Genomic DNA, 6,833 nt, shown 5'->3' on the forward strand with positions numbered 1-6,833 from the left:
TTTATTACACAGCAAATGAACCAATCAGAAGATGGACCATTGTCTTTGTTCAGTCTCACCAGATTAAATGTATCCAGGTAAACACTGCAGTAAAACTCTCACTAATTCATTCATACCAAATCTAGCATTCTAAACAACTTAAGTTTATATTTTTGCATTATTTTGATATTTTATTAGCCAGAAGACTCTACCATTGCAGTCCCACCTGACTAGGAAGGTCCTAATATCAGCGCACAGGTGGGTTATACTGGAGGAAGGAGAACGATCATCACACAGTGATTTCTTGCATGTGTCTTACTGTGTATTTGTCTCAAACAGGGACCCCTTCACATGCAGACAAGCTGAAATGGGCTAAAATCATCGATTTCAGTCGTTTTTTCTATGGATCTCAGCATTTTTGGACAGAATTTAGGATTTGTAAGAATTAAAAATTAATCTGGCATAATTTAATTTAGTTCTTTTGTATGCTATTTATTGACAAAAGCTGTTTACAAATATATATTCTTAAGTTTTTGTGAAAATAATAAATAAAAATTAAAAAAGGAGGTTAAAAATAATGTGACACTAATATTCTCTCTCTCTCTCTCTCTCTCTCTCTCTCTCTCTCTCTCTCTCTCTCTCTCTCTCTCTCTCTCTCTCTCTCTCTCTCTCATATAGTTTTGGAACCGGGATCTCCTCTGAAGGACTGAGTACATTTGTGTTTGTGGACACGCATGCAGACCAGGGAACATTCTGATGTTGTCAATCAAGTTCTGAACAGGAACCAATCTTTGGAGAAGTTCATTTATTCACAAAGGTGGAAAAAACATTGTGTTGGCTTTTTAAAGATTATTTTGATGATGATTTTTACTCCTATGCTGTAGAAAAGATGGAGTAGACAGTCAGACATTGATAATAATAAGAAATGTTTCTTGAGCATCAAAGAGACTTCTTTCAAAAACATTAAGACACTTAAATACTTCTTTTGGCCACCAGTGTACATGAATCCAACACATTTTTGGAAATAAGTGAAATTATTTTTAAGGTGGGGTTATGTGTCTTGTATTGTGAAAAGAACTGTGTTTTGTCCTGTTTTGGACATTTCCTTTTTGAATGCTTAAAAATGTATTTATATTCTGCAGTTTTATGAATGTAATGGTTGATATTTCATTATAATACTTGTATAAGCTAAACAACCAATGACTCTACATTCATTTAGTCAAATGCTAATGTTTTGTTTATGGTTTTATGTATGTTTTCAAAAATGTTTGCAGTGAAGGACAGCACATAATGTGTTAATTTAACACGTTTACACATCTTTGTGCTAACCTCTCTGACATATTTACTTTGTTAAAATCATTAACACAATGAATGAGTTAAAATTAACACAAAAAAATGTTGTCTCTAAACTCACCCATTAATGTGTAAAAATTTCACACATCATTTCCAGCATTGGCATGTTTATTTTGTGATATATCCGAAATGTTTTAAATAAAAAAATGGTATTTTGTGATAACTTTGTCTAATTGGTTTGTATGAAAGTAGTACTTATGTAGGATAAAAATAAAATTAATCATATATCAAAATTATCAAATCTAATTTATATTTAGTACAAATAAAAATAATTACAGTAGTGTACTGATTAGCTTCGTTTTTACAGTAATGCACTGTACTGATTAGCTTCGTTTTTACAGTAATGCACTGTATTTACACAAAACTGAAATACGGTTTGGTACTGTAACTCTTAATTACAGTAACTTACTGGCAACAGTGTTGCCAGTAAGTTACTGTAAAAAACCCTTGAAAAGTCTAACAGTGTGATCAGCACATCCTTGAGTTGCGCTGGGATCAGACAGATCAGACCACCTGAGAAAGTAGTTACTATGTCTAATTTCAAAGAATTTTGGGAGAGACTGTACAGCACCTTGAACATCAACCTGCGCTCTTGACACACTTCCCACATCATTTTTCAAAAGTGTGTTAAACAGTTTAAAAGCAGATCTTCTAGAAGTGGTAAATGCCTCACTTCTCTCTGGGAGTTTTCCAAACTCCCTGAAAACTGCAGTTGTCAAACTCCTCCTGAAAAAGAGCAATCTGGATAAGACCATATTAAGCAACTATAGACCGATCTCAAATCTTCCTTTCATAGGCAAGATCATTGAAAAAGTTGTCTTCAATCAGCTGAACAAATTCTTAAGCTCGAATGGATACTTTGACAATTTTCAATTTTCAGGGACATGCACAGGGGGGTTGCTCAGGTTGCCCGGGCAACTGCCCATATGCCCTTCTCGACTCACGTTGCCCTTCCGAGGGGGAAAATAAATAAATCGTACAATGGATACAGAATTTCACGTAAGCCTAGATAAAAAAAAAAGACAAAATTTGCAAGGCCTCATTCACTTCCATTCGGGCACCGAAAGTGAAAGTCAGTAGGGGAAGGGCAAACTCTGTTTACATGGCTGCAGCACTGCACGCGACCAGTGTAGCAGTCGATTCTGTTCCCTACCGGAATTCCTGTTCCCTTTACGCAATCATAATACAAATCATGCGTAGTTGCCCAGTTACCATACGTACCATCAGAACTGAATGCGAGCAAGAAGCACAACTGAATGTACGGGAAGCCAAAAGGTTAAAAAAGGATTGTATTTTTCCCCAAAATTTAAGCGTTTTTTTTTTTTTTTTTTTTAGAAGCGAGTTTTTCCCCATCTGTCAATTCAATCCAGATTATTTCTTTTCAAAAAAAAAAAAAAAAAAAAAAAATAATAATAATAAAAAAACAATAATATGAGGAACTCTTTTTCTCATGTGTATTTTGATGACATTTAACATATTGTTAATACATTTTGTATACTGTTTACAAAGTTGTATATCATAAACCTGTCATCTCTGATGTTTTGCAATCTTTATAAATAATAATAAGACCATAATATGAGGCATTGAATTTGGACATAAACACGGTCAGATAAGGCAATATGTATGGGCAAAATTCAACTGAATATATTCAGACATAATACAAAAACTATGAACAAGTGCAAGATTAATTCAATTCACAGACATATTATTATTACATGTTTAGTATGTAATCAGTGACTTGTCTTGATAGAATATTGATAGGGATATTGATGTAGGGATTTTCATGACTCAAGTCATGTTTTTCTGTGTTATTATTAGTAGTAGTTAAGGTGATTGAGTGCTGTATTTCAGTGTTTTACTTCTTTGTGTATATATATTTGTTGCATAGTTAATGAGTCTAATAATCTGATGTTTAGTTAAAATAATATGTTTGTTACATTAATAAGATATAGTGAGCACGGTTACTTTAAGGGTTGGGGGAACAGGAAGTGACGAAGATGTTATGAAGGTTTTTTGGAACTGTTCGGGAGATGTGAGACGTTCGAGAGCTCAATAAAAGATAACTAAAGAAAACTCCAGTACGAGTCGTATTTACAGACATAACAATTGGCGACGAGAATGGCAGATGACTGCCCCACGCTGTCGTTATCTCCCCCGAGCCCTTTTTTGCCGCATCCTGGCGAGCCTACGGTCCCATGGGAGCAATGGAAAACGTCCTTTGAAACGTACCTTTTAGCAATGGGTCTTGATGCTGTCCCGACGAAGCGGAAAATGGCCATACTCCTCCACTGTCTCGGAGCCGAAGGACAGCGTGTGTTTCGCACACTCGGAGATGCGGATGATTACGCTGCCGCGATCACACTGTTGGACCGACACTTTGAAAAAAAACAGAGTCTACTGCTGAAACGGCTGCAGTTCCGACAGCGCAGACAGCGCGCTGGTGAGTCGATTGCTCAATATGTCGCTGACTTAAGGGGGTTGGCAAAACCGTGCGGTTTTGGTGCTTTATCAGAGGAGATGATACGAGATCAGTTAATTGAAAAAACAAACAATACACTCGTTCGGGAGCGGCTGCTATTGGAAGATGATGATCTCACTTTAGAGAAAGCTGTAAATCTGGCCTCACAAATCGAGTCTGCTGCTCAGTGCGCTGCTAAATTAAACATGGCACACGACTCGAATGTAAGTGCGATACAAGAATGTACACAAGTTCACGGGGCAGAGGCAGATATATGTTCGAGTGCAGACATACAATATAGATGCCCTCAAGGTCAGCGCCGATGTGGAAATTGTGGCTCCACTAGACACTCCTCACGTGCCCTCAACTGTCCGGCACGGGGACAAACATGCCGACGCTGTCAAAAGCTGAACCATTTTGCAAAATGGTGTCGGTCTGCTCCAGTTCAAGCACCTACACAACGAAACCTACGTGATTATGCTACAAACCCTGCTATTATCCATTCAATCAACACCAATTCAGCATGATTTTCTACATGCACTGTTAATATAGCAGACTCCTGTATTCCCCTGCTACTGGACACAGGGGCTAAAGTCTCGCTACTCAATATGGCCACTTATGAACGTTTTCTGCCACACTTGCCCCTCCAGCCGCCCTCACTGAATTTGTTCGGATATGGAAGTTCCACAATCAACGTTATCGGTCTTATACATGCGCATGTCCTGTATGGCAATAAGGCTTTGTCCAACTTTCCATTCCACATTACGCGCCATGGCAGCAATATCCTCGGACTGGACCTGTTTTCGAGTCTGGGTTTTTCTCTGCTGGACAACAAGGGGGCTCAAATTCTAACTGTGAGTTGTCCCTGGCAACTAGACTGGCCAACGCTGTTTGAAGGCCTTGGGTGCTTAACTGCTTTCACTCACCAACCTCTCTTGGATCCCACGGTGAAACCAGTAATTCAGCCGCTTCGCCGCATTCCGCTAGCTTTGCGTGAGGACGTTACAGCAGAACTCAAAAATCTGCAAGCAGAGGGCATCATCGAACCTGTCGACGCCTCCCCATGGGTGTCCAATCTGACGGTGGCTAAAAAAAAATCTGGCGGCCTGAGAGTTTGTGTGGACTTAAGAGCTGTCAATAAAGCAGTAATCCCAGATCGCTACCCTCTGCCGACAATCGAGGAATTGACCACACACTTTCACGGCTCGACTATTTTTTCCAAACTTGACTTACGCCAAGGTTATCTCCAGGTCCCCCTTCACCCAGACAGCAGAAATCTTACTGCTTTTGTTACGCATGTTGGTGTATTCCGTTATACTAGGATGCCTTTTGGACTCAGTTCGGCCCCTAGCTGTTTCCAGAAAATCATGTCCACCATCCTGGCCAGTGTCCCTGGCATCGCCATCTACCTTGATGATATCATTGTCCATGCCCCAAACGCAGTGATTCATGAACGACGTTTAAAGGACACTTTTGCTGCCCTCAGCCAACATAATCTGACACTTAATGTGGAGAAATGCTTATTTGCAGTTCCAGAGGTTGATTTCGTTGGTTTTCATGTTTCAGCTGAGGGGCTTTCGCCATTGCACTCCAATATTGAGGCTATACATCGGGTGCCAGAGCCTTCATCTTCAGCGCAAGTCGCGTCGTTTCTGGGGATGACAACATACTATATGCGTTTCCTGCCTCAGTACTCCGCTATTACGCACCCTCTCCGCCAGTTGCTGAAAAAGGATGCCCCTTGGACCTGGTCTTCAGACTGTTCAGATGCTGTGCGCACACTCAAGGAACTGTTGACGAGCCCCCCTGTTTTAGCCCACTTCAGCCTCGACTGCCCCACACTGGTCACGTGTGATGCTTCAGCTAATGCCGCTGGCGCTGTTCTTTCACAACTCCAGAATGGCATTGAACGTCCTGTGGCTTTTGCGTCTCGGGCATTCAACCTGACAGAACAAAAGTACTCGGCTGGAGAAAGGGAAGCTCTGGCTTGTGTATGGGCCTGCGAGCGCTGGCACGCCTACCTTTATGGTCGAAAATTCACCCTTCGAACCGACCACCAAGCCCTCACTGCACTCATGTCTACTTCCGGTTCTGGTCACAAACCCCTGCGCATGTACCGCTGGACTGACCGACTTCAGCAGTACGACTTTACAATACAGTACACATCAGGGAGAGATAATGTAGTAGCCGATTTGCTGTCTCGTTCTGTGTCATCACCCATTGCCTCCTGTCATGTGGTTGAGGACAAGGATCTTATTCAGCTAGTGCATGCACCACTCATGGCTTTCGTGTCCTTGGAGGAACTCACAGAGGAGTCAGCTGCCGATTCCACTCTCTCTGCCATACGTGAGCATGTCTTAAATGGCTGGCCAGCCCAAGTCGCAACTGATCTCCAGCCATATGCCAGAGTGAAACATGAATTGTCTTGCTGGAATGATACATGCCTGGCCCGTGGACACTGTGTCATTATCCCTGCTAAGCTCAGAGGCCGTGTGCTGGCTATGGCGCACGAGGGCCATCTTGGCATAGTCAAATTGAAGCAGCGCTGTAGGGATCTCGTATGGTGGCCTGGGTTGGACAAAGACATTGAGCAGCTTGTACGTGACTGTACTCCATGTCTTGTAAGCGGGAAAACTGGTCCATCACCCCCGCCGCCACTGGGGTCTTTGCCTTGGCCTACCCAACCTTGGGATCACATTCAACTAGATATCTGTGGTGAATTACATGACGTGCCCCATCATTTGCGTTTCCTGATAGTAGCTTACGATCTACACTCTAAGTGGCCTGAGGTTGCACCTGTGGGCTCTGTCACATCCAGTTCCATTATTGACTTTCTGGAGTCTCTCTTTTCTCGTTGGGGTCTGCCAAGTGCTCTGTCCTCCTGGTGTGGATCACACCCGTGACGCTGCACTCCCCTGTAGGGCTGCACGATTCTTGCTAAAATGTGAATCACGATTTTTCTCCATGGGAATTGAGATCACGATTCTCTTACACGATTCTCATTTTTTCAACCAAAATGTATTGCACTTAAGTACAAAACAAC

This window comes from Scardinius erythrophthalmus (genome assembly GCF_964197995.2).
Source record: "Scardinius erythrophthalmus genome assembly, chromosome: 3".
NCBI lineage: Eukaryota > Metazoa > Chordata > Actinopteri > Cypriniformes > Leuciscidae > Scardinius > Scardinius erythrophthalmus.